Here is a 27,122-nt window from a genome sequence, read left to right as displayed (position 1 = left end):
TGCAGCTCTGCCCATTGCACCAAGCCGGTCGCCAGCCAAGTTACACAACAAAGAGTGCATTAGCTGAAAGTGGGAAAAGCTGCAATCACCTAAATAGCCGAAGGTCTAATAATAGTTTCCCAGTGCCAGCCAATACAGCCACCAGCAGGGTCCCAGCTCTGGCTTGTAAGGAAAGTGCGGAGTGCCAGCGTGCATTTATGAATCTGCAGAGAGTCCACTTTAAGTCAGTAAAGTACCCAGAATATCTGTTAATTAATTTCTCTACATTACATAAGGCAATTACATGCATTAAAGAGTTACAGCCATCAGTGGGCTGGGTCTTCAACAGCAGAAGTGTCTTTGAAGTAGTACTGCAAAGTTACTTCAGACCTTCCCCCAAGGTCTGCTCCATTTAACTTCTCAAAGGAGAAACCCAACAGGTAGGTTAACATGTAACTAGCAGAAAGACAAGAATTCTTATCACTGGGTCGCAATGGAAAAAAAAACAGCCTGAAGTAAATCTCATCAGTCCTGAGATGATGAAAATCTAACGCAGCAGCTGTTTGCCTGGGAACAGTCTCTCAACAGGTTTCGATTTCACAGCACTGAATTAATCTTTTCTAGGGAGCAGAGGAAAACAGCAGCTCTCCTTGTAGATGGGGTGGACCATTCTCCCCTTCTGGCACAACCCGGTGGCTGCTGCAACACTAAGATGTTGCTTAGGACCGTGCCATGGACACAGCAGGGTGGGAGAGGGGAGGGATGCCCACATCTCTGGGAGTCTTAAAAGGGAAGAAGTGAAGTTATGCACTTTGGGTTGGTCATATCCACTAATGAAAAGCAAATTTTAAATTAGTAGTGCAACATCTGCTTGCACAGTGCACAACTAACCTTCAAAACTCAAAATGCCATCAGATTTAAGAGCTCAGCTGGAGACAAGGAGGATTGCATATTTATGTTTATAATGCAGACATCTACATAAGGGTAAGAAAGAGAGCTGACCTCACGGTGCAGATTTGTGTGTATGAACTGCTTTGTGTCTGTAAGTTTAAGTCAGCAGAAAACCCAATGTCATTAAATCAGTGAAAACCCCAGGTTGCAGCACTACGCACTTGTGTTGTTTCGGTAAGCTCTCCAGTATAATCACAATTCCTTTTCATTTTAGGTTGGAAAAAACTTCCACTCCTGAAACAAAGCGATGTCACAGAATAATGATTTGAAACAGTTACCAGTGCTTCTGTAAGCATGATGGCAAATGTAAACGTTAAAGCTTACATGTGAGGAAGGATACTAGAAAGCAGACAAAAGGTACCACATTTTCTCTAGACCACAATGGTGTACAGTCTCAGTTCTTTGACTGATTTTTTTTTTTAATACAGTGATTGTACTAAATCAAACTGGTGTGTAGAAATGGGGAAAGTAACTACACCAGACTATTTCCAGGGCTTTCTGGTTAAGAAACTTCAATAAAAGTCAAGGAAGAATTATAGGCTGGTATTCTTTCAGATTGTTAGTTGTGAACCTACAAAATTTTCTTCAGAAATACTTTGAGCATTTTTTGACAAAGGAAAGCAGAATAAAAATAGTAACCCCGACCTTAAAAAAAAAATTATTTTGGCACATTTAGTTGGGCTTCATTTTCCTCTCAGAATATAGCATAGCAGTTTCAAGTGGACGCTGTAGGTTCTACAGCTTTGTAGAAAAATGTTGAAACAAATCTAAGTTTTTTCTTTTAATATTATGAGATATATTTTATGTATCACAGCTACATGAAAAAATATTAATATCTTAATATTAGCATGTCATAACACAGTGCTAATAAGCCCACAGCAATTTGTAAGTTGTCATGGTACCATGGCCTTAAAAAGTAAAAGACAGATGTGTAAAGTCTTAAAAAATGCTGCACAGCAAAATGAATATTCCATATACTCCACATTCTATGGAGGTAAAAGTCTCTCTTCTGTTAGTTTTTGATGGAAGGAAAGTTTTTATGTAACTGCATATGTACTCCTGGAAATCAGAGTTGTAAGACGCAACTTTACTAGTGGTAATGGTTTTCTTGAATTCTTTAGATCTATTCTATTTTAGGTAGACTCATGCAAGTGGGGTTTAGTTTTTATTTTTTAAACACACATGTACACAAAAATTTTTCTTCACCTGGATTCTCCACCAGTGATTTTTTTTTTTACCTGCCAAGATTTTTTGGGGTAAATGCATTTCAGCAGATAATGTTTGTTCTCAGCTGTGACCCTTAATCCTTTAGGAAAGCAAATGCAGACCACTTTTCCTGCTAACAAAAGGCATGGATGTCAAATTTCTATGGCTTTTTATAGACAGTGAGGGTAACAGTAAAGGGAGGCAGCACCCTTCCAGTGTCAGCTTTTACACTAACATTGCCTGCATTCTGTATGGTTGGGTTTTTTGGTAGCATTTTCATACTCTCTGCAGAGAAAAATCTGATAAGCTACATATTAGTCTGTTACAGAAAAATTACCTTGAGAGACATATATGCAGACATGTTACTTTCCGATAAAGACAGTGGACATTTTTTTGTTCATCTGCAGAGACAGAAAACATTCAGAATTGTTTGGGATATGAAAAAAGTGCAGAAAATAGTGATGTTCATAATTGCAGGTTAAGAAAGTTTCCATTCCCATTTTTTTTGCTCCAAAAGACAAAAAGAAGCAATTCAAAAATTGAAAAAAATCTTGCCACCAAGATACTGAAATAAGCGGTTGAATCATCTGCATATGGATGGTTGATCCAAAGCAAACAATTCCATGATAAATTAAGGGCTATTTGTTTCTCACTTGCTGCTAAACCAAAGCAGGCTATTTTTAAAAGGGGCAACTGTTACACAAAAGGACTGCCTTTGCCAGTCTGCCAATGCTTAATTCAACAGTTGTGTGTACTTGGACAACCAGACTGCAATACTTCATTCTGCTGTGCACATTAATTCAGCGTGTCCAGCTGAGTTTTGTCTACTGACTACACACTTCTGCTTGGGTACCTGGGGTCAGTCTGAATATCACAGAGAGAAATAAAATGCCTATTACGCATGAGAGCAGAACAGAGTAAGTTTAAAAGCATACAATCCTACCTAAAATCATCTTATTACACAGGTGTCTCCCAGCTGCCCCAGTCCCAGTCTACATCCCTGCATGGAGGTCTGCAAGTCAGTTTGCATCTCTGGTTAAAATTTTCCTGGCAGCTGGTCAGTGTCACAGACTAGAATATGTGGAGGAACCTGATGAGGGCATCTTCCATCTTTCTGACTGAAGCAGGATCAATCACAGGTGTCATTCCTGAACAACATTTGCCTAACCTGCTCTTCACTACTGCAACATGCCACCAGTGCTCCACAGCTTTCTTGCACAGTACTTCCTTACCCCTAAGGAAAAAACTTAACTAGTAACCAAAGCTCCCTTTTTGCCAAGTTAAACTCTCTGCTTTCAGATGTATTTTTCATCTGTATGGGAGAACAGAGTGTTTTTGGCTATTACAAATCATTTTATGCTTGAGGAGGAGGCTTACTTTCTCTTGCTTAGGTAAACGTAAACATGTATATTTCCTCTAGATATCTTTTATTCTAGATCTTTGACCAGGTTGCTACTTTTTTTGAATCTCTCCTAATTATTTTTCCTCCATGCATGGTATCTAAAACAGCACTGCCATGGAAACCTTGCAGCAGTGCATGATGAATAAGAAAGGTTGTTTCACCTTACCCTCACAGACTTATCTTCTAATTTAACTCGCAGAAGAGTGTTTATGTTTTCACCTGAGCAGCACTGTTGACTCATCCAACCTGTGGACCACAATAATTCTTGGGTTCCTTTTTACAAAAAATATTTCCAACTCTTGTTCTTCATCTGTGTTTGAAAAGATGATGGCTCCTGCGGAGATGTGGTGCCCTGCACTTGTCCTTGTTGACTCGTGTTCACCAACTTGTCAAGGCCAATTTCAATGCTAAGCCTGTCTACACATTCTCATTCCCTTCCAGCTTAATGTTATCCTCTGAGTTTAATGACTGTACCCTTATTTCATCATCCAGTCATTGCGAAGTATTGATGGGTGCCAAATACAGGTCATATTTACTGACTTTAAGCCACTGAATTCTGAGAACAGATTTCCTAGAGGTGTTGCACCAGACCTTCGGCACATACAGCTCATTTTATTAGGTAATTGTACGAGTTTTCCTGCTGTTTGGAGTCCTTGCTATGTTACTTACAGGAAGGAACAGGAATTAAATAAAAATAGGGTGACCACTTCCTACAGGAGAGGTCTATGGTATCCGATACTGTCTGGTAACATTTAGGGCCAGAGATAATGGCTGCTCCCACCCTCTGCCCAGTATCACCCCATCCAGAATTCCTCCTTAAACAATGTCTGCAAGGAGTTAATAAAGGATTCCATGGGAAAGGCCTGGACTTTGTTTGCACGTGGGAATATACCAGTCCCCACCTTCACCCGCAGACCTAGGAAGATAATTTGATTCAAAATTAATTCCACTGGAACCATATAGAAGTGAACATAAGATCTCTTGCATGAGGGAGGACTTTGTTCCTCCAGAGCTTTCTAAGACAACCACATGAAATAAATCTCCGATTCTCCAAGTAATTTTTTCCTCTCTTCAGTCTGTCTCCACTATAATGACTATTTTCCAGCTGTGTTCTTACATCGGCTCTGCCTACCCAGACTTTCCATCAATGAGGAGCCCGATTTCCACAAAACTGAGAGAAATGGTCAGGCTGAGAAGGAAACCAGCTCTCCTATAATAACAGTGCATATAACTAATCAGGAATTTGATGTTCTCAAATGATGCTGAATGAGCAAACCTGATCCAACTGTAGTAAACTTAAGCCAGCTGCTAGCAGGAGTAGGTGTCTTAGGAAGAAGAGGAGATAAAAGAGGGAGAAGACACCCTCATTATCGCACAGCAAATAAATGGTCCTCTTGAAGGAGAGACAAGTGCCTCTTCATGCTGATCTGACATATCTTGCAAAGCTTGGTAGAAGTCAGAAGGGAAAAGCTGGCAGGAGAGCGGACACCAGCTACTCTTAGAACTTACTTCACTCTTAAATGGAATGGTTACCACATAGTCTTTAAAAAAAGGCAAAAGAACAAAAAATCACAGCCTTAGAGGGACAGTATGTCAGCTCATCAAGTTTCTTGATTTTATTTGCGTTTGAAAGGCTGTGGGGCAAACACCTGTTTACAGGATGTTAGCAAAATTACTTGGAGTCATTCCACTATGCAAGCTGTTTGGCAGATAATTGGCACATCCTACTGCTGGAGATGGGCAATTAACGCTGCTCTGTATTTCAGATGTAAATCGAAGGCATTGGCCAGTATTTTTATATAGGATAAGGTAAAAAAAACCCCAACCAACCAACCAACAAACAAAAAACAACTAAACACCCAAACCAATAAGAATTTTTTTCTTTTTTTGCCTGAAATGATCAACTACATCAATATATACTACATGTCTCCTCTTTCTACACTAGATGGATTATGTTAAAATGTATTTTCTCAGAACTCACTGGGCAGAATTTAAGAATTAAGAGAAAAACTTTCATTTAGCCCTGGTCTTTGCTCAGTGTTAGACAATTATAGTCATTTGCTTTTGAGAGGAGGGGTCCAATGGAGAAGAAATGCCATGATTCCTGCCCTCGCACCTCTGAGGGAGGGACCGTGCTTTGCCCTGAGATGCCTGTCAGCCCGGGCTCCTTGAGCTTGCTTTCCATCTCACAGCTCACGACACCCTTCCCAGGATTCCAGGTGTTCCTTTTCCAACCCAAATGAAGGCAGAACATGCTGGCAGAAAACTGGATACTAGGTTTGTTGGCAACTGAAGCTCGTGGCCTTTTCCTCAGTTGCTTTTGATATAAGCAAGCTACCCATGCACCAAAAGTGGTGAGCTTTGCCGCCAGGACAGCTGCCAAGTTAACGCTTCCAAAAGCAGATTCCTGGCTGTGAGCAGCGGGAGCAGGACTCGTGTGATTTGTGAAGCTGCTAAGGAGGCCCGCCAACCCCGGAGGTGATGCCAGGCAGGCCCAGTGCCCGGCGGCCAGAGCTGGGATGATGAGGGGTCACCTCCCCACCAGCGTCCCTCAGCGCCGGGTGCGACAGGAGGGGCTGCCTCACCCAGGGGTTGCCCGCCAGCACGTTTCTCCTGGCGGAGGCTTCTCCTCAGAGCCACAGCGCCAACGCATAGCGCAGCCAGTGTTAAACAAACTCCAGATGTCTGAAGGACTTCTCATGCCGATAGGGACTTATGGGCAGTGTCCAGTAACACCCTGGTGCCTCCATCCTGATAAGGGGCAGTGAACAGCTCTTGCCCACGGCATGGGCTCAGACAACAAACTCCAATTAGTCACCTTTCTTGATAAAATTCCACAAGATCAGGCTGTTCTTTCTCCCAATCCTTCACCTTCAAACTAAACAGGTTGGGCCTCTTAGTGAAACGTATCTTATCTGAGCTATTCTTTGTCCAGCAGTAGAGCCAACAAGAAAGGAGCACAAAGCAGGACATAGCTGCGTCTGGAAAAGCACCTATTTTAATATGTCCCACCCATTGGTGTCTCAGGGATGGTACTAGCCTGGTCCTAGCTGGTGCAAGGACAGGGCTTCCATAAAATGGTAAGAAGCAACAGTACCCTAAGAAAAGCTGTGGCACACTGTTACAGAGAGTAGAGCTTATCAAGGTTCTGGTGAATTAGAGTTCAGCAGCTTTTTGAAAACAAAACTTGTTTGATCTTCAGTCACCCTTGGTCACCATTTTGTTGGTGCAGAGCACAGGGACAGAACTACCCAAAATCACCTTTTCTAGCCAGTGTTTGCTTTCTCCCATGTCTTTCTACACAAACCATTTTTGGGTGTAAGACAGTGGCCCTAACCAGAAAAAATCCTGAGCAAACTCCCTAGAAAAAAAGAAACAGATTTTTCCGCTGTTCCCAATAACTGGCCTTTGAGCCCTGCTTGCATAAGGTACGTGCTGACACTAGTTCCCTGAATGCTGGCAAGGTAAGCACAGTGCAGAAAGGCAAAAGCAGCTGTTTTGACTCACAGTTGGAGAAGCAGCAAATCATTCATCTGAACAAGAAAGAGAAAGAAAGAAAGCTCCTGTGCTGAAGCAGCAGGGAGATGCTCAGCGTTTTCCTGTGTGTTTCTTAAATAGACTGTTTAAGGAGGCATTAGCTCATCATTAATTTTCAGTGCTGTATAGGCTTGCCAACAATGCTGAAACATTGAAAGGGAGGGGTAGGACCTGCTTTTAGTGAAGTCCACATGTATTTAATTTTATAGTTTTTCAGTACCTGAATGATGACTGATCTTACATAAACACAAGAAATATCAAAGTACCTTTGTAATGAGACATTTGTTTTAACTAAGGATCCTAACGCTACGCTGTGGTTTCTTGGTTAAATAAGCTGGATCTCCCAACCCACTAATTGACAATCACGTCAGTTTTTCCACTCTAAGTGACTAATGGAAATTTGAATACCACACATGCTTGTTTGCCTGAAGTTTGGTTAAGGTTGCATGATTGCAAAGCATTTGTAGACTTAGTCTTTAATGTATTGATTTTTCGTGTTAAGCTCTGTTATTCAAAGGCAGCAAAGCCTCATTAGAAAACAGCACTGGCCTGATCATCTCCAAGGTACAGAGACCTCACAGCCCTCATTAGCTGCATGGGGAGCTGAAGGTGTTTAAATCCTCCAAGGGAAGGAAAATCAGGACAGAGATCATTTGTCAAATCCCAGCTATCAAGGTTCTGTCAACAAAATATGTCAGAAGTGTTAAAGTGAAAACCATCTTTGTATCTGCAAATAATCTGCTATTTACCAGAAAATTGGAAGTAATAAGGCTGTCCCTGATCATTAGCAGGTACACGAAGGTCAGCTCTTCTTTTCAGAGAAAGGTTGCAGGAATTTGTTTGCATCTTGGTAATCTCTTGACAATATCTGAGACATTTTACAGCCTGAAAATAAAATATGGACACTTACACAAGTTTGGATAACTCAGGCACTGGATAAAATAATTTTCTGTATCTTCTGTGAGGACTACTGGGAAAGATAATCTTTTAATTGGAAAAGATTATTTTCCATGGTACATCAAAAACAGAGAGGGAAAAAAGGATTCTGTTCCAGCTTACATTTAGCAGCAGTGGTCCCCATTCAGTTAGTGGAACTTGTGTGACTAAATTTTCAGCCATCAGAGCAAACTGGCACACCTTTGTGTCCCAGTGACGTCAGCTCTTTAGGAGTTTCATCTTAAAGTTCGACAGGGTTGACTGTCTATGGCCAAGTAATAAAGCTAGCATACAGAATACCCTCTACTAATTACCATCTTAAAAAAATTATCAAAACCAACGGGTTTCAGAAGATATATGGAAAGGATCTGAACATAATTTTATCATATACTGGTGGTAAACTTTATATGCCATGTATTCAGACTTCTACTCTACACACTGCATAAAATCTAAGGTTAACATAGTATTCAAATTTAGATTCTTTAGTTTTGGTAAAGAAGAAAAACATGTCCTTTTCTTCCTTAAACTTTCTGCATCATCTTTCACGTTTCTCAAGCATTAAACTTGCATGATATGGAGAGCAAGTCAATACCAGAAAAAGATTATGGCCAACAACAGAAAATAAGAAAAGGCATTTCACATGGAGCAGCACCGCATGGTAAGCTTGCTATTTCATTTCCATCAAAACAATCTGGGCAGCCAGTTTAAGAAAAATGCTAAAATTACCTTATATATCAGATGGGTGACATCTGCTCCCGATGAAGTTGTCCAGATATCATTTGGGAAAGTACATTAATCATTTGGGAAAGTACACCATAACTCTGTAGATGCTGAGCAGGCTGCCACCCTGGAGATCAAACTAAAGGGTTAATAACCTCCCTGGCTCAGCCAGGCTGGGGATAGTACAGATAGTGGCTATCCCAGGCTCAGCAAATACAGGACAAGAGAGGGATATCAAGAGAGGGATATTATAGCAAGCATTTTGAAATAGAAATAGATCCGTGTTGTCAGCTCAAAAAAAAATGCACTGGCTAAAATTGGGAAGGGGGGTGGGGTGGGGCGCAGTTGGAAAACACAAGAATTTTATTGTTGATAATTATTTAAACTATTTAAATAAAAGCTAAACAGGTTTGGTTAGTGCGTATTGTCCATGGGCTGCTCTGGATTAATCCATTCTTTTATTCCCTGATCTCCTCCCCTACGCTCACAAAAACAAAAAACCAAAAAAAAAAAGAAGACAACCCACCACACCGACAGTTTTAGCAGTTTGGAAAAAGTAGGCATTTTCTAAGCTCCTGGGGACAGATCTTACTCTCCAAGCTGGGAAAAGTACAGCACCGCTTCACTGTTATTTCAGCAGAACACCATAATAACTGAGAATAAAATTAACTCCTGCTGTTTTGTGTTTCTGAAAGAAAATTGTTACCTTTTAGTCTTATTTATTAAGAAGTTAAAAGGGAATTGGGGCTTGTTTCAAAAAGCTGGTTGAAGAAAACCGCATTTGAACGCTGGATTTTCAAGTGCTATTTCTGTTGAAGTGTGGGATTCAATAGCAAAATCTAGCCCTAAATCAAAGCATGAACATGTATATCAGGGTTCGAATTTGATACAAGACCTGTTATCCATTAATTAACCTTAAGCCCCTACAGCAGTTTATGATTCTGTGGCACAGTCCTATTTGCGGTGAAAAATGAAGAGATATATTGGTCTGAAAGTTCATCTTCCAATTTAAAACCCATACTCATGACTAAACCCTGTAAGGTTTCATTTGTGCTGATCTCCATCATGGCAGTGTCTACCCACTGAAGACTGGGTGTCTGTCACTGAAGGCTGTTCTGGAGTAGAAATTGTGAAATGAAACCTCCCTTGATGTGTGGGAAAATGGAAATGTAGAAAATACAGGAAGATGCAGAAGGACAAGGTCCTGCCTTTGCACAGAAAAAAAGTTTTGATTTGATGTCATTGCCCAGTAAAAAGGATACAGAAGAAGAACTGATTGGCCAAAGTGCCAGGCTGGTATGCAGCAATGATGCTGGTGTGTGGACAAAAGCTGTGTGTGACTCAGCGTTGCTATCTGCTAAGCAATGGGACTGGAGGCTTCTCTGAACACAAAAAAACCCCACCCCAAAAGACCTGTGAACAATTGCTCTGCCTGCTGAATTCCTGCCTGCCTATAGCATAGTGCAAGCCAGCATGGCAGTATGTATTTAAATACAGAAACCTATTTTGGGGGTCGTATGAAGGCTGTATATAAGTGATGTATATCACAATAGAAACCAATTAGGCAGTTGATGCAAAGAAGCAATGGAGCAATTGTGCCATCCCAGCTCACTGGGAAGTGACAAGGTAATGACTATTTCAACAAATTCACACTTTTCAGAAAAAAAACAAGTTGTTTTCTCAGGCTTTAAGAACAGCAACAGCAAAAAATTTTGTAAGGACTTTCCCCATCTCCCCACCTCCTTCCTCAGGAAAAGTATTAACTCTCTATACAAAATCATACCCTCAGTGTCAAGAAGTTGCCCATGCAAACTACCAGCTTCTCTGTCTCCTAGGAGGTGCAATTCAAAATGCAATCAGATACCACTGTGCTAGCCAACATGCTACTGCATTTTGCACACAGATGACACAGCTTTGCCTCACAGGACACCAGCCTGCTGCCGTTTCTTTTTTGGCTTCCACCCTGCCAACAGACAGACACGGCACCACGCTCCCAGACGCAGCTTTCTGCAAAATTTCATGTCACCATGAAGCTTAAGCCCACATTGTTGCAGGCTGCTGTTTTGGTTCACCTAATGCTGCACAGACCCAACCTCCTATAATGGTAAATGGCTGGCAGGGCTCTGATCACAGCAGGCATTATCTTGACAGCTTTTCCCTGGAAGTAGCAGAGGCCAGGGGATGCTTCAGAGAGCAAATCCCTCACCAGCAGCCTCTCCACAGCGGGATCAGGTGATAGATGTGCTCCGTTTTGTGGAAGCTTGGCCACAGGAGGCAGGGAAAGGCTGTCTCAGAGGACTGCTGAATTCCTGGAGTACAGATTTCTGGGCGGGGAAAAAAAAAAATAGATTTATATATAAACAAATGACCTTATCTTTGCATTTAGTCCAGAGAGAGTACATGCTTCAGACAAATAATTTCAGCTGCCTCTTTAAGGCTGATGCTGACAAATGTGAAGGCTTCCTTCAGCAGGATGGCAAATGTAAAGGCTGACAGCCAAAAAAATAATACGATGCCATCAGGATTCCACCCCTGGAATCCAAGGAGGAGGACAGGGTCAGCGGGAGGAGTTCATGCTCAGCCATAACGGGCTGTCACCAAGCAGAGGTCAAACTCTTTCAGGTTCACCCTCCTCTGCTGGAAGAGAGAAAAAGTGACAACAGAAGTGCACGGGCTCGTGCTGCAGCTGTGGGCACCGCTGCCACCTCTTAAAAGGACCTTAGAACAGAGCTAACGGCTTGGCAAGGAATATTAGCGTACTTAAGGCACTCTTGCGTGACATTATGGCTGCATTACCACAGAGCAGACACCTCCGGATGCCAAGAAATATCCAGACGGCACTGAATGCTACTGAGCGTCTACAGATCACTGAGCACCCTGGAAAATCCTGTCAGATCATACTGAAAGGTGGTTTGGCTGTGCCGGCGTCGCTGTCGGAGATGTTGTTTCATACGGGATCCCCAGTTGCTCAGGTATGCGGGGCGCACATAATATGTTTCACATGGATTGGTTTGGAAGCCAATACAGCTAAAAGCGTTGCATTAAACAGGTCTTCCAAGACTGCTTTAAAACAACAGAAAGCATTAATTCTCAGAGCTAGCAAGAGTTCAAAATTAGATGCTGAAGCATAGTGATAGCCTCCTCAGTCATTAATTCAAAAACGAGCGCAGAGTTTTGAAAGAAATAAATCACAGCTGAATGACAAACTGCTTCATCTGCCAGCTCCTTAGACATGTGGTGTTCAACATCGTAATACACAGTGCCTGTTCCCGAGTCGTGCCTTGCTCAGTCCCTCCATATGCGGCGTGGACATGGACACCTGGCAGAGGCGGCACGCAGGGGCCAGGGTCTGGGTGGGCAGGCATGCGCACACAGGGGAGTAAATTTTCTGCCTAGCAAAGTCAGGGCTGGCAGGGAGAAAGGCCAAGAACAGCTACATAATGCGTAGCCAGTACTACTACACACGGGCAAGCCCAAAATACTTGGCAGAGGACTTCCATAGCAAGTGTCTTCCTCTAGTGTTGTTCGACTTCTCAGGCTGCCTGTGGACTCTGAATTTTCCCATCATTTTTTTTTTTTTCAGCGGAGGGCTAACCTATTATAATTTGGTTTTGTCACCTAAGACGTTTCCTGAGAACAGTACTGACTTACAGGTCTTCTTCCATATTTCTTTTCAGATACTCTATAATACATTTCCCAAACTCTTTTTCCACCCTCTCCCATGGACTCCACTGCAAAATTTGCTCGCATAGTCTAAGGAAAGGAAAGCAAGCAGTCTGCTCTTCCTTCTCTTCCCGTGGTACACTGAACACCTAATGCAGTCCCTCAGCCCTTCAGCTGCAAAATGCTGAATGCCCTGGGGCGCTGAATCCCCCAAAGCTTCACAATTTATGAAGTAACTGCTTATGGTATAAACACACTGCTTCTGACAAGCACAACTTGACCCTGATAATTAACAAGTTTACAGAACTGAGCAAGGGTCTGAAGTGAGAAAATAAAACGCTGTCATCATTCACAACATATCCAGCAAGAATCCCTTAAATGTAGAGGTTTAGTTGTTAGGTAGTAAATTTTTGCTCTGGAATCAGCAGCGTCCCCAGTACACAACAAGGATGGTTGAAGTACTGGCTGGCCTAACAGACAGTGTGAGCAGAGGTTCGTTTGTAGGAAGTTGTTCATTAACTGACCTTTCTGTCTACACGGGTGTGTGTCATTTGTACGTGCTCACCAAATGCAAACACGTTTTAATCTAAGGATCGCTCATCAACACTTTACTTTGACTGGTTACTTGTGGGAGCACAACTGTCAAATAAAGTATTAATTAATTTTTGGTTTATAAACACAACGGCACTAGCATATTAGGGTTTTTTGCAAGTAATAAACCTTTCAGTCTGAGAAAGCAATAATGTTTAGCAGCCTGAATACAGAGGAACAGCGATGTGCTCCATGCGTATAGTAGCAAAACAAAGGTATCTTTCAGCCATGTAGAGACTAATGAGTTGTTTGCTACCATAGGGCCAGCTATAGTGTGAAATTTATCTGTAATTCTAGACTAACCACCTTCGAGTAAGTCTTTGCTCCTATTTAAGTCATTAGGAAAACTGTTCTGCTGGCTCAGATCAGGCCTGAATTTTTGCATGTTTCTTTACTTGGTCAGCTGTGAAGTCAACATGCTGCACTCCTGCCAGTGTAAGTGATGTCCTGCTGCCTCAGGATCTGCTACTACATATACACATGCTAAACATGCGTGTGCAGTTAACCTCGCAAATTAAGCTGTTCAATGGGACTAAGAGTTGCACATCTGATTTGCAAAAAAAAAAAAAAAAAAAAGAAAAGAAAAAGGGAAAAAAAAGAGAAAGAGATACACTGACTCATGAGCAGCTTATTTAGTTTGCTTATTAATGGTCTTATGCTTGGCTGAGTGATTATTTCCTATTGGGCAGTGAGCTAACTTCCTGCAATAACAAAAACAATTATTGGAAAATTTCTTAATAACTATTACTCTCTCTCTCTCTCACACTTTTTTTTTTTAAAAAGAAAGCTCAAAAAACCTGCACACCAAGATTTCTACTAGACAACAAATGTTATTCCAAGTGGCTGAGTTATTTTTTTAAAAGGTAATAGAATATTTTCATTTAAAACCACACACAGAGAAAACATATAGCATGTGAAGAATGAGCACGCAGTATGAGCCCAGCAGATCTGCCAAAGCTGGGAAGCAATGTCATTTTATATATGCGTGCGTGTGAGTGGGTGTACACACACATACACACACTGGATTGTATATATAAATATAAAACAATTAACTATTAAGAATTTCAATTTCCTTTATTCTAAAATTGAATAGATAGGTGTAAGCATATACTATTACAACTGGAGCCGTAAGTCTTCCTACACAGCTATCAGTAAGAAGAATTTTGTTGTAGTAAAAGCCCAGCATATGCACAAGGCTAAGAAAAAACATATCGCTGTGTACTCATTTAGTATAAACATTTATAAGTTTATGTAAAACAAAGTGTGGGACAGTGCAGGGGGAAAAGCCAAGCAAAGAATCCTCCCATGAACAATTTCAGGTAGCAGAAATTTTCTTTCATTTCTTTCTTAAAGCAAGAATCAAACAAATCAAAGACAAGCAAAGACAGAAACATAGAGTCATGAAATGGTTTGGGTTGGAAGGGACCTTTGAAGTTTATCTAGTCCAGCCCTCCTCAATGAGCAAGGACATCTCCAGCTAGAGCAAGTTGAATCCCTCTGTTATCCTTCATTTGGGTCAAACTCACTACTTGGCTAAACAGAAACAATTTTCTACTTGATACACAGAGCAGGAGGTTAAGTTGTAAGCAGCGATATTTTACATCAGTTGAATTTTCAACTTTCTTAGGCCTTCCTTTTTAATTTGTTCATTAAGCCTAGCTGAGCTCTCCAGATATCTTCCTCCAGTAAAAAATTTGTCTCAAGAGCTGTCTCAAGGTCCCAAACAACAGCCACATTCTCATTTCTAGCTCTAGGATAATAAAATTTTATTCCTCGCATGGCACCTTCAGCTGCAGGGAGGTGCTCTTTCCTGTCATGTCCAACTGACAAAGTCACCAGAAATATAAAGCAACTGACACTTTTTTCTAGAGGAAAAATAAACAAGCCGTGTACCTGAAGAAAGCAATCATTTTGTTCACCTGAAGCTGGGCCTTTTCTTTTTTTTTAATCATGGATTCCTGATGTACCATCTGATGCTGTGAAAATGTGAAAAACTTGCCTCTTTAGAAGGAAAAAAAATATCCTGATTCACTGTGGGCTCTGCCCACCGAGGAGGAAAGCTGGTTACACATACTTTTTTAAACTTCATTTTTTCTGTGAATATTGTGCTCCAGATTCACATTCTACCACTTTCTAGCTTGCAACAACACTTTATCTCCAATCTTACATAAATATACTGACATGTCCTATTTACTGCAAATTCCCAAAGCAGAATGCTGCTAAATTCCAAACACAACCAGAAAAAATGTGCCTGGATGGAGCAGCACACGGTATCTCCAGCCCCTCACAGACAGCATTCCTCCTCTGAAACTTTAAATTTTAATGACACCATTTTAAATCATCGGCTAATGTTAATAAGCATGGGTTAGCGTCAAAGATTTTTGGTGTACGTACACCAGATGCACATTTTTGGTCTTGTCAGGCTGCTTTAGCATCCCCGACCTGCCTGAGCTTCACCCCCTGCCTCCCTGAGGGGTCTGGGTCAGAGCTGCCGTGAAGTTACAAAGCACCTTGTGGCCACGCGGATGGGTCATTTTGCCCTTGCAGCTTTCAGTGACTGGCACAGGCATTAACCGAGGTATTTCCACAGACATCCACATGCGAGGACACAACTAAATGAGGAGTTTTTCTCAGGTGGACTTGCCTCTTTCCTCCGACAGTTTCCTGGGGTGCGAGTGCAGGGAGGCGGCTGGGCTTGTGCCAGGTCGAGATGAAGACCGATGCCCATTTTCCCTGGGACCAGGAAAGTTGAATGCCCACACTTTGGAGGCATTTGTCTAACAGGTAGTTTGCACAGCACCCATTTTTGAAACTCCCTGTGCAAACTACTTTTGCTCTTTCCTACACGTGTGTGTGCTTTGAGACCTTTGTTGCATAGTGTGTTTGCTGGGGGTCCCTGACCGCAGCCTGCTGCAGTTGAAAATGCAACGATGAACCTGCAATCGCAATGGCCGCTACACTCATTGCATCAGCTGATGGCATTTCTAGCCCCAATATGAAAACCAGGTGGAAAATGTGCCCACAGGCACCTTCTATGACACCAAGAGTCAGGTAAGGTCCAACTAAGGATTTATAGATGAGTGTTGGTTTTAGGTGGGGGGGAATTTTGGTAAGATCACCAAGAATTGACTGAATCCTCCTCACCCCAAGTGTTTTTTCTAAAAGGGACGAGTGCATTAGAGGAGGAAGTTATCCCCAGAGAAGTAGAACAGACCCTGCTGTTACTTATGGGAAAATGAACAGTGACTCAGTAGTGATGTAAGATATAAGCTTGTCTTGACCCAAGGATCCATCAGGAAAAAACAAAGAATATAAATATTCATTAAACTCTATAAATATTATTAGAATTGTTTTTAAGTAGTAACAATCTAGCCAATCAACTTTCCTCTCAGACTGTTCCCTCCTACAAGATCCGAGCTTTTTTCTTCCTTTAGTGAGTATTTATAATTTATTTTAATATATATATATACATGAATGCAGCACATCATATTGATAATTAGACAAGTAAGAAAGCACGCAATAAATAATCCTCCGAAACAATTTTTTTCCAGAAATGCTGTTATTCTCCCCTGTGGTTTGCACTTACTTTGTTGCTTTTTTTTTTTTTTTTTTCTTTTCTCTTTTCCTTGAAATGTCTAACCTACATAAGCATTCCTGGAAAGCATTTATATTATTCTTTGATGCACTTCCTCCTTGTAAGCGCTTCACTCTTGACTTGCAGTTTCCTGGGGCTGGCATGCCAGTCCTCGCACGGCACCAGCCGTGGTGTTTAACAGACACAGTCCAGCCACAGCTGGGTCGCTGTGTCGGCTTTTCTGCTATGGTCGGTAAAAGCTGATGGCCACTCACATGCACCCAGGGCTTGGACCATCCCAGGGGGCACTTCAGGGCACCTACAGAGAAATGTCACTTAAGCTGTTCCAGGGGAGGGGGTGGCAATCTGAAGGGTTCAGCCGGTGTTTTGAGGATCACATAAAAATTCCTTCTAAATCCCCATCCTTTCTAAATCCTTTCTAACCCAACCAGCACTGTTATCCCAGAGAATGTGCCCTGCCCTGCTGTAAATACCCACAGCACAGACGCGGCTCCAGGAGTCCAGCGTTGGTGATTTCCCACCACTGACTTGACAAAACGAAAGCAAAGCAGTGAAGCAGCACCGCCAGAAAGCAGCTCATTTAGAGCAAAGAAGAGGGGTAAAAAAGCTCTGACTTGTGTCTGCAGAAATACGAGTTTGGGAATATTGGTGAAAATATCAGTAATTAGTGGTTAAAAATTAAGGACTTCTGGCTAGCCATAATTTATGACGCGTCTAGCTCTGGTGGAATGGTTGCAGTTGATAATTACTTTCTAGCATGTGTTCACCAATTTATGTTCAAACATTAACAGAAACAGTTGGAAAGAACATGGTCTTTTATAGCCCTGATGGTAGCAGCCGTGTTATCAGATTGCTCCACTTGGTATATTTCACTGAAATTGAGCACATTTGAATACTTTTGAGATTATGAATTATTTACTAATTAATAGGCCCAAGCGGTCCCTTTAATTATAGTTTACAAATTGTTTTAAATTACTTAAGCAGTCTCTGGCTTCCTGCCGTTTGGTTTCCACAGTGTGGTAGAAAAGAGGTCAAGGTACACAGTACAATTATGATTTATTGATTTATACTGTGGAAGGGTAACAGTCTTCTTGGCAAGACTTTACTTTCCTAGTGGCTTAAAAAAGGCTATTAGGCAATGACTAATATTATTATAGCTCTAATTTAATGTGATTAAATGGTTGTATTTTATTTGGCAGTGGCTGGTACAGTTTGAGAAACAAGGAATCATTTAATTACGAGAGTGATGGGGCTATTGGAAAGCCTAATTGAGGCAGGTAGGAAGTTTCATTACTTTTGTTTCAGTGTGGACTTAACAGATGTTGGATAGTTTCTTTCAATTTGAAAATTCATCATGTAGCATTAGTAATATTTTATCTGGGTGGGGGGGAAGCACATTGCTTCAAATTACTTTGATTCACCCATTTCAAACATGGATTTAACCCCTTATTTGTACAACTGCTGGCGTGCCTGACATGCTAATGTTCATACTATGCTGTATACAAATTTATCCTGAGTCTGCAAAGAAGCGGCGATGGAGTCCGTACCCCTGCAAAGGCCACTATGTCCCAAAACTGTTGGTTGCTTTTACTGGGGTTCCTCCATCACAGCAAGTTGATCATTTTCATGCTCAGCAGGCATCTGCTCTCAATCAATTCCTTAAGCAGCAGCAGCATTTGAGCAAAGAGCAGGAGAGCAGAGCAGTACCTGGCTGAAACCCTAGAGGAGGCATGCTGCTGTGCAACAGGTTAGCACAAGGGACTGTCAAGGTGTCTTGCTCCCCATCATCATCATCACACCCCTGTGGCACCGTGACCCTTCCGCGCACACTGGGTGCTGCTTCAAAATGAAAAATTGTCAGCCAAATGGAAACTGCAGCCAAGTGTCACGTGGTGTGCCTGTATACGCAGTTAATTCTGACTAAATCCCAGTAGATACATATGGAAGGCACAAGCCAAATTCTTTTGGGTTGTTTGTTTTGGAAATTAATGATTGAATATTCAGGCTGCTTTCCATGGGAAAAAGCATTCATTTTCAGACAAACGCATGTGTATAGATAACCTCTCCCTTCCTATCCAATCACAGAGTCCAGACAAATATTATTAGATTACCTCCAAGCAAAAAATATAACCTTGATCTTTAGATGACATTAAAGACCCTGTACTCACATAGGATGAAATGCAGCAGTGTTCAGTGCTTGCTTCAACAATGGTGCAGTTATCTATGAAAGAAGAAAAAGGTCACAACCACACACACACACACACAAAAAAAAAAAAAAAAAAAAAGAACTTGGTGTGTTATCTATAACATTTCCTTTCCTCCTCCTTTAACATTGTTAAGCCTGGTTTTTTTTAATGAAGATCAGGCATTCTGGCATGTACAGGTCATATGTAAAGATAGTGCAGCAGAGCAAGAGAGACATTTAATCAGACATTGATAATAGGCGTAACTTTAGTGTATCTTTCCAGCTTCCTGATGCACAGAAAAAGCTTCACATTCCCCTTGCTTATAAACAGCAACACAGTTGCTTTGGCGTTATCGGTAATACAAACCGCTGTTTTGATTTTTATACAAACTGACAACACTGATACCCTGGAACCTTTGCCTGAGTAAGGCAAAAGCTTAAATTTTTTGGAACTTAAGAAAAACAGTGTCGCTGGAAGAAGCTGAAGTCTGAATTCACGGAGCTAGAGAGCTCAAACCAGTTGTGTCCTTCCTACAGCTGGCAGCTGCGGCAGGCAAGGCGCAGGCTCCAACTCACCACCTGCCACCGCAGCCCTTTGCAACACACGTGCTGCCCACCTCTGACTTGTGTGGTGCACACACCAGTTGTCCAGCGTGCATCACAGAGCCTACGTACCTGTCTGGCAGCCAAAGCTCCCTTCAGCTCAGCAAAAAGCAGGTGAGCAGTGAAAAGAAAGCGCTGTTACATGGGGGCAACCCTCCTGGGCTGTCCTGTAAAAAACTGAAGAAAGAGAGTAAAGTGAAGAAGGAATCCATGTGGTCGTGGGCAGATTTTCTGCCCCAAATTTGAAAGCCTGAAACACAGCTAGAAGCGTGGCTCTCTCCAGCCCTCGCAGCATCCCTGGAAACCAGTTAAAGTTTAATCCAGAAACAAAAACAAGCATGAAACAACCTCTGAGAATCAAACAGAGCTATCTTTATGGCCTCAGAGACAAATTAACTGAACAGTCAGGGATGAGCATTGTATCACAAGGCTGTAGGCCACCTTTATTGTGTATGTAACCTGGCTGAGCAAAGGTATGGCAGCTTCACATCCATGTGCTCTGCAGGTCCTGCTTGCAAGGAAGCCAGATCAGATTTTGCTGATCCTGGGCTGCCGTGGACCCAGGTGATCTAGGTTGTGCAATTCACCGAGGGCTCCTTGGTATGGGCTAAAGCTAAGACCTGGAAAGATCCCAGGACACCAGCAAGCTGCCCTGTTCTCTCTCCTTATCTGTTGGGCCTCAGGAGCCCAGACCTAGAACTTGCCATGTCCTCTCCCTTTCTCACCTTGTGCCAGAACAGTTTCCAAAGCTCTTTCCTAACGTGATAGTCATAGGCATGTCCTGAGGGTCCAAACAATGAACCGCTTTTCTTCCAGACGTAGCTGGAACTTGCATGATCCATGAGACTGCATAAACAGAAGCTGTAAAGCTGGGTTTGATCAGATGCAACCGGTTCTTCTTCAGGATCTCCACCCTCAAGACACTAGAAGTGTGGGCATGGCAATGTTTTATCTCTGTCCCACCTAGACCTGCAATCTGGATGCCAGCAACAGTCCTCTTGAAGAAGACCATCCCTACAGCATGATTCTAGAGCAAAGATAAGCACAAAGATAACACATTCCCAAGGACTGGGAGTGGCAGAAGTTCCAAGTCATCATCTGGGCATCCCCCAGGGCTGTCACTGTGGCAACAGGAGAAGGGGGAAGTGAGACTCTGGGCAAAGGAGGTGACAGAAGCCAAATCTATTTTGTCTCTGCTGTATGCAAATACCTCCCGGAGGGGCACTTGTGCTCTGTCTGTGTGTCTAGTGCATGTGGGGAGTGGATGGCGAGCATCACGTTAATTAAGTCCTCACCAGAAATAAAAGCAATAGTTTCAGATACACCCTGATCTCTGTAGTGGAAAGCGAAGGGCAGGTAAGCATGAAGTGCATTCATTAATGCTGAGACACCACAGGGGGTAGCAGGCAAGAGCACGAAGAAGCCCGTGGGCTACAGCTCAAGGGCTGTGAGTGCGCTGGGTCCGGCATCTGCATCTGCATTGCTGGTGGCACCTCTGCCCATGAGTGCCTTCTGAGCTGAGCAGGAGGGACAGCTGCCAGGTGTCATGTCTGAGACCAAGGGTACCCAGTGCACAGGATGCAGGCAGGCGGCTGAGCGCAAGCTCACAGAGCAGCATGAACAGTCAGCCACCACCAAGTACAGGCTTTCTAAAGCTGGTGTGTCAGTTGCTGCATCCCGCTGTCTTTGCTGGGATTGCACACACCCCAGTCTCACACCGACCCGAACAGTGTTGTATTCCTGGTTTTTACGGGAGAGCTGGAGATTCGGTTCATCCACCTGCCAACCAAAAATAAAATTTTTGTTCGCAGCACAAGGCAGCTAGTTGAGGGCAGATTTGCATGCATGTCTGTAAATAAAAACTAGAAATTCTATCCAGTGAAATCTGATGTTAAGAAACATTGTCTGGGAGCCACTGAATCAGCATCTGACTTGAGAAGCAGTAGAGCAGTCACTGCTGACTGTACCCTGCCAGTGCAAATGACAACAGCCACCCCAGGCGAAATCCTGCAGCTGCTAATAATCAAGTTAAGACAATGACACCCACTGTCACTGATTTGTTTTCTGTGTTTTCAGTTTTGGCCTAGAATGGGTCTTACCAGGAAGACACTTTTCTTCTTCATACTTAAGGGGAATAAACATCCCCCCTGCTTTCCCGCTCTTTGGATTCTTTCTATAAGAGTGTAGATGTGCAAACATCTCACTTGCAAATCCTCCCTCCCGAATCCAAGAAGTATTATTTGTTTAAAATCTCATTTATTTATTTAAGACAATTCATAAAATGCTGAACTATTCACAACACAGAACCTCTCTCTGCATTACAAGGAATTAAGCATGTGTCTTTATTTCTCTCTCCCCTAGGAAAACCAGAAATAATGGACCTACTTTTGAGCAAAACATTATTGCCACCACTAATGTAAAACTCATATAAGACAAAAAAAGAAGAAGAAAAAAGCTTTAATTAGTTTCAACATGACTATTTTCCTTCTAGAGTAGATATCAGATTAAAATAAGTAACAAGCAGTTCAATTAGAAGTAATGAATTTGGAATGCTTGTGGTCTACAGGCACTAACTTTGTGTTTTATGATGTAGATGTTAACTTACTTCATGTGATGTGTAAAACACTGCCTCTTGTTGGCTAGTACTTCTGGGGGGAAAAAAAAAGACTAATTCTAACAGTATTTTTGAGAGTATTTAAATATAAACAGAGAAGAGATGAATAGAAATGCACACTGTCCCTTCACTAATTCACACAGTTTCAGAAAGCTAAGATATTTTTAATCATGTTAGTCTGAGATTTATGAGAGGCAGAAAAATCTCAGCTTCTGTTTCCTTTGCAATAAAAGGTTGGTTTCATGAACATTCAAGGCTCCTTTTCTGGGTTAGGAAAGCAAGATGTTATTGTTTTTCCATTTGTTTTCTCCTCTAGAGCATGCTGCTTTCAAAAACAAGGTCTGTGTCCCAGAGGTTGGATGGCATAACTGTGTATACTGGCTCCAAGGATTTAGCTGTCCATCTCCTGAGGCTACATGGGATTCTTTTCCATGCTCAGAGGATTATCTTTAATATTAATCTCCCAGTGTTTGTAATGAGCCATTCCATTTGCAAGTCAGAAGGCTTGCTAGTAGCTGCCTGGCGTTTGCCCTGTTCGTTCTTGCTCTGCTCTCCACAGCAAAGCGTGATTTTTAAAGTGGGCAGACTCCTTCCCAGCTGGTGATACAGTAGTGGTCCACACCGCTGTCGTAGGTCAGGCCTTACCCTAACCCTTAGTCCACTAAGGACCAGGATTAGAGGTCTTCTCATATGCAATGGAGGTCTTCTGCCAGGAAAACTGAATTTAAGCAGTTGATGGACTCTTCTCTCTGAAAAGCCCCTTAGCCCCACAAAGTAAAATTATTCTTGTTAAATTTGGCTCTCAAGATGCAAGAAGCTAAAAGCTGTAGGCACAGGGTCCTTGGAGAAGGATTGCAGCACTTTCCTTAAGGGTGCAGAATCGGTGCACCGTGCTGCCTCAGAAGGCAGAGCATCACACTTATGGAAATAGTGGGAAGCAACTGGGTGGTGGAAAGCAAGAGAAAATGAAGACAAGGAAGTGCTCAGAAGTTTCTCCTCTTTGCTTCTGCTCTCCAGCTATAATTTTTCCTGCCAGAAGTACCTACTCTCACTCTTCCAAGGATCTGCCCAGAGCACACAAAAGGGGTGGCCGAAGCTGTAGACACCTTGCCTTTCATACAGCAGACAGCTAGTCAGAGCACTGCTCACAAACAAGGGCAGGGTTTCAGGCATTCTGGAGCTCCACCAAATTCAAACTCATTTCTTAAACCTTGAGACTAATCTAATGATCGGAGTGGAGAGTTTCCACCACCTGCGCACGTCAGTGCAGGCAAGGGTTCGCTGTTTGCTGGGACAGAAGTATTGAGATACTGCAAGGGAGCATGTGTCCCAAAACTTGCAGAAAGTCCCAGTTAAAATGGCCAGACCAGCTTTACTAAATGTCTGACAATAGCCGGGTACCAGGATTCACATGGGTGGAGACACATTAGCCATTTTGCCATCTGAATAGCCAAAGTGGGCAAATGCTCAACTCAGAATGGTGTCAAGTGCCTTTTGCTGGAATTAGGACATTACTCCTCAGGACCTCAGCCAGCTGAAGGTACAAACCGCAAAACAACAAAGAATTAAGAAGGAAACGGGTTCCTTCTCACAAGACAGAAAAAAAAAAAAAAAAAAAAAAAGAGGTTCACATTTGGCATTATGCCAAACAGAGGCCTGGCTGAGGAAGAGGGAGCACAAGCCCACTTGCTATCGAGGCAAATGTTATTAGAAGGAATTAAATGAATAAAGAGTGTCTTTGGGTAGGAATATGGGTGCACAGCAGTGACCGAGGTGCTGGGCAGGCAGATCAGGGAGAAGGACCACCCCTCCAGCAGCAGGGAGTAAGTCGGTGGGCCATTTTTAGACTCCTGCTGCAGGAACCATTGCAAACGGTATCTGGTCGTGGAGAACAGAGGCAAAAAGGGCTCATTCTGGGGCTGAAGCAACAGAGAAGCGCTGTTTGAATCACCAGCGCAGACACTGCCTGTGTGCCTCGGCAGAGGTGGCAGGGCTGACGGCGTTATCATCCTGCAGGAAGGAGCACATGAGTGCACTCACTGAGGAACAACTCGCTATCTCCTTTTATCAGGACTCAACAAGTATTTCAGGCGAGGTTCTTGTCTGTTTGTCCGTTCTTTTCCTCTTGCCCTGCCCCAAACTCCAGGACATGTTGTCCCACAGCAAAAAGAAATACAGTGCTCATGGAGAAGTCTGTCCGGACTTTGCCAGACGGGAAAATCATTGTATTTGCTTCTCTGCTTTCCCACTCCAGGGAGCAGACAGACCTGTGGCAGCAACATCGCAGTGGGTCCTGCACAGGGAGGCTGAGCAAAGGGAGATTGCAGACACCTCCTCTCTTGCAGCCCTGTTGGCAACTGTATATGCCATGCCTGGATGCGTGAGTCTTTCCAGTTTGGAAACTGGGAAATCACACGCTTAACTTCAGTTCAGGAATTGCAAAGCAGGAGCCAAGAAGTTTCTAGGGAAACCTGTTTCATAACCTGGACTGCAGTGTTTTAGCTTCCAGATTGAAATGGAATTTATTTTTCTTTTTATATTAAGCACTTAGATCCTGTAATTATTTTCTGTCTGTGTGTACACCATGACACGTACTTGTGTTTCACACACACTTTGAACCATCAAAAGATAGGCCAGATACTGCTGTTTGCTCTGCATGAAGAGTACGGAGCCAAACTGAAGATGGCAGCTTTTGGAAGTTAGAGCATCTCTGGATAAAATCACTGTGTGCTCAGATCGGAGGTGCTACAGCACAGGAATGACCACACTGCATTCAAAGCCTGCCTGCTGAGTTGGGGAAAATCCTGACAGTTTCAGTAAAATTCCTTCCCTGCACTTCTGACAGCAGCCATTGCTTTAGATACCCGCACCCCCCACACCCACCCACACCCACCCACCCCGGCCCAGGGCCATCTCCGAGCTGCAAGTTTTAGCCAGGGAGTGGCAACAGGGTTCTTAAATCTATGCTATCCGGCTCTGTGCTCACAGTTCCCAGAATACATTTATTTTTTCTGGATATCCAGGAAAGTCCTTCTGGGGGTCTGTAGTATAAGCCATTGGTAAAATAATCCTGTGAGTGAAGCCACCACCTCCAGGAAGAGCAGAGCGTTCACCTTCCTGGGGATGCTGAGCAGGAAGGCAGGACCCAACAGATGCCACATTAGCCTTTGGGTTTGCACAGAAAGAAAAAGATTTTGAAGTGCAGTAACAACAACAATGAAAAAGGTATTAATAATTGTCCCCAGATCTTGTGTATTTGTGAAAATGCTTTCTCTACCATGAGCACAACTTTGACTTGGTTAAAATCCACCCACCCACCCACCCAAAACCATTCTTAGGGGTATTGGGCTACCATTTAGGCCAGTTTACACAACTGTCTTCTCAGTTTCAGCACAGCATTAGTCCCAGGTATTTAGTTCAATAATGCTTGAGTATTACCTTGCAATTATTTGCCATGTATTTACTGCATACAAGAGAACTACATTTCAATTATTTCAATGTATTTATTGCATAGAAGATTATTTTGAAACATAGCATAAAAAATGAGATTTTTTTTCTGTGAAAATTAACAGAATAACATACTGAATTGGGCAGATGAGCCCACTCTTGCATGTGCTATTTTCACTACATGTTCCTGCCAGTAGAAGTTAACACAGGAGAAAATTCTGCTGCCAGCAGACTGGGCACACATTCTGACTTATTGTTTACACCACTGCTGGTGAAGCAGAATCTACAATAGTAGCTCCAGGTCCACAGTATTGGCCGAGCTATAGTGGAATGTATGCGAAGGCAGGATATGCCTGAACTTAAGCAGTTGTCTAGTCAAACCTCTGCATGATCAGTCAACTTAGCATAATTTTATGTTGAGCACATAGGCACTTTATTGCTGTAAAGCTCTCAATACAATTTAATCCCTTGCAGATCAAAGCTCTCACCGTGCAGTTCCTGGCAGGATGATGACTTTGGATGTAGGATGCTGGAGCACTAAGCATTTGCACGGTAGAGACAGGACATGGATATACTGGGGCTTTCAACAAGGTTCTAAAGAAAAACAAAACAAAAAAATGATCTGCATATTTCTGTTCCTGGGTACATATCCCTGACACGAATTGACATTTCGGATATGTACCAAGAAAAGTGAAAAGTAGAATCTTCCACTATCTATAGTGGCTTTCTCTAAAACATCCCTTAAAAGATGTCTGCTGAACTTACCATTTTTCATTACTTATGCACTTGAATGTGGCATATATTCACCCACCTTTTGAAAAAGTGAGTTTATTTACGTCAGCATCTGAGTGGTGACAAACTCCTGAAGCACATCCATTCATTCACCTGATTTACATACATATTCAAGGAGCTTTAGGTGAAACTTGTCTGGAAATGGGGTCTCCTTCACACAGCAAACAACAAAAGGTTACGTCCATATTAGCCAAAGCTTCTTCTGCCCCTCAAAACACAGAGAATGGCCTCTTGTGGAGAAATGATGGATCCTTTCACGTGGAAAAAAGCAAAGGCAGCAAGTATCCTGGTGCTCTTTGCTACAGGAACAGAGTGATGGTTAGTCATCTTAGACAACAGAGAACGAGTTAGTCAGCTTGGCAGGCCCTGTGGTAACACTTGGTTTGAAAGTTATCTGGCTGTGGATTTATTCATCTCATAGAAACAAAAAGATGTTTATACTCTATCAAATTTTCAATAACGCCCGAGATGAGGGAACCGCAGGAGGCATTCAGTCTGGCTAGGCTAGTCAAGCCAACTGTGAAGGTCCTCCTCCCATCCAGGTGTGGCTGTTGGGCACATCTGAGTCAGAGCACCCAGCTGCCCTGTTCCCGTCTCAGTCTTTGCCTCCTGAAGGAACAGCAAAAAGGAACAGAGGGGGACTTACACTGTTAAAACACTGGATTTCCTACAGAGAGAATATTTTCATTTTTTTTGTTTTTTAAAAATGCTTCTAGAACAATAGCAAAACCCATCTCCCAATCTTAAACCATGTGAGCACCACCTAGAGACTTAAAATTCAGCAAATGCTGGCAGCAGACGTCATCCTACTGATCTGCTCTGAAAATCCTGATGCCTTTACAGTAAATCCCTAACCAGGCCAGTTGTGCAACAAGTTGAAGTGACACAAAGTATTAACATT

General features: G+C 42.6%; 1 long non-coding RNA gene across 1 annotated transcript; it reads right to left on the bottom strand.

The window, feature by feature from the left end:
* Positions 1-9,125: 9,125 nt before the first annotated feature.
* On the bottom strand, positions 9,126-23,376 carry LOC129782753 (uncharacterized). Its single transcript, XR_008744814.1, has 3 exons — positions 19,441-23,376; positions 18,749-18,801; positions 9,126-11,055 (listed from the first exon to the last, which is right to left on the bottom strand). It is a non-coding gene; the product is annotated as an uncharacterized LOC129782753 (long non-coding RNA).
* Positions 23,377-27,122: the final 3,746 nt, after the last annotated feature.

The sequence above is a fragment of the Falco peregrinus genome, chromosome Z (genome assembly GCF_023634155.1).
Source record: "Falco peregrinus isolate bFalPer1 chromosome Z, bFalPer1.pri, whole genome shotgun sequence".
Taxonomy (NCBI): Eukaryota; Metazoa; Chordata; class Aves; order Falconiformes; family Falconidae; genus Falco; species Falco peregrinus.
Note: the sequence above shows the minus strand (reverse complement) of the source record. Positions and strands in the feature narration are given on the sequence as shown.